This window comes from Symphalangus syndactylus, chromosome 14 (genome assembly GCF_028878055.3).
Source record: "Symphalangus syndactylus isolate Jambi chromosome 14, NHGRI_mSymSyn1-v2.1_pri, whole genome shotgun sequence".
Classification (NCBI taxonomy): Eukaryota; Metazoa; Chordata; class Mammalia; order Primates; family Hylobatidae; genus Symphalangus; species Symphalangus syndactylus.
This window is the reverse complement of record NC_072436.2, coordinates 32,548,899-32,550,811: the sequence shown is the minus strand read 5'-3', so window position 1 is coordinate 32,550,811 and position 1,913 is coordinate 32,548,899. Positions and strand designations below refer to the sequence as shown.

At 41.4% G+C, this 1,913-nt stretch overlaps 1 long non-coding RNA gene across 1 annotated transcript; it reads left to right on the top strand.

Moving 5' to 3' along the window:
• The first annotated feature begins 252 nt into the window (after positions 1–252).
• Positions 253–1,568, top strand: LOC129462666 (uncharacterized). The gene is made up of 2 exons (XR_008650916.2): positions 253–1,164; positions 1,260–1,568. It is a non-coding gene; the product is annotated as an uncharacterized lncRNA (long non-coding RNA).
• The last annotated feature ends 345 nt before the right edge of the window (positions 1,569–1,913 follow it).

Here is a 1,913-nt window from a genome sequence, read left to right as displayed (position 1 = left end):
TCTGGAGACCTGATGGTAGTGGCGGCCTTTCCCAGCCCTGAACCCGCCGGCCACCGGGTCTCTCGGCCCGATCCTGTCGGGCCTAGACAAAGCCCCTGCCGAGCCGCAAAGACTCAGTGACTTCGGGTGGCGGCGGGTGTGTCGGACCATAATAATGGCGGCCACTTGAGCATCACGTGACAGAGCCGCTAGGGTGTGGAGGGTCCAGGAAGGCGGTCACGGACGCTGGCTCAGCTAGCTGCCTTCTCAGGTCACGGAGCCGCGCAGATCCAGGTCCTGGGTGACCACTCTGTCCCGAATGGGCAAGACGTACCTAGTCCTGACGACAAGGGACAACGGCCTTAACCGGCCTGGAAGGTGTGCAGAGTCCCTACAACAACGAGTGGAATGGTTAGCGGCACTTGCTCTATGTTCTACCAGACCTTGCTGTTGGAAGAGAGAAATGGCAGAATGACATGCACCATTTGGCCCGCTGGAAATGCCCACCATCTTTTGGGAAGATTTACTGGCTGTTTATAGAATGCCTGCCTATATAATATGAAAAAGCTGCTCTCAACTTCTCCCACCCAAAACCTTTTAAAAGAAAACATTTGCCACATCCGGCCCTTCTAGAGTAAAGAGGTTGCCGACGTATGAAGTAGAGTTAGAAAATCATACACCTTGCAAATTCTCATTTGTTTAAAAAGAAGTCAGAAAATGTCTTCTGGAGTTGACTTTTTGAAATGGAGTTATTAGACCGCTTCTGGAAGCAACACATCCACGTTTGTTCAATGGGCTAGAGGACATGGAGCAGAAGACCTGAGAAGGAAGAGAAGAAGGTTCTGTGCTAGACTGGTCATAGTTAGAAGACTTCTCATACTCTATCCATTGTTTTGTGTGCATTTTATTCTCACTACTGTATATATAGTTGACAATGCTAAAGTTTTTTGTAAGGTCTAGTCTTTCTAGATGTTCTGAAGTGCCTGATATATGTTAAAATTAGAGGTAGTAAAATAATACATTTTGTAAATATATATGTATATACATAGAACAGTCTTTGCAAAATAGTGCATGGGAGTCATGGACTGAAGAGAGAATGGTTAGGTGAGGAGGTGGACACAGTAAATGTTAAAACATTTCTTTCACAAGTTTGAGTGTGAAGTGGAACAAGAATTAGGGCAGTAGGTGGAAGGAGATAGGAAATAAATTTGTGACTTTTCCAGATAGAATTATTATTAGACATGTGGAGGAGAATACTAGGTTCTTTGAGAAGACGAGAGGTAATGGAAACTGAACATATGGGAATGAATAAGTCCTTCATACAAATAGAAATACTTCATTAGAATGAAGGAATGGAGAAGTGAGTGGAGAAAAGAAGACAATGACTAATGAAGAGGATGATAGTTTTAAAATAGTTTTGAGGGTAGAAGAAGAGATTTATTTTTAAGTGGTTTCTATTTTCTCAGTAAGGTGTGAAGCATATTAATTAACTGAAAAAGCAGAAGAGAGAGACTTTTTTAATATTATGTTAAAAGTATGTAATAAGCATTTTGTGGAGTAAACATACTAAAAAAGTATAATCAAACATCTTCCCATGTAGAGTACTCTTTTAAAGAGGTAATCATGACATTGTAGATAAGAAAACGTTCGGGTGCTTGGGTGCGAGACTAGAGAACGCAGATGATTTATTGATCTAAGGGTGAGGTTTTGACAGGAGAAAGTATAAAGAGTGATAGATTTAATTAACAAAATGCTGAATATAAGTATGGACCATAAAATACAAGCTAGATGAAAAGGAAAGTAGAGGCAGAAAGGGAGTGTCACTACATAAAAGGAAAGGAGGTCAATGGATTGTGACAGCTGACTTTTCTTTGGGATAATTAACACTCGTCGCACAAGAAACAAATCCTCAAATTTTCATTGGCTAGTATAAC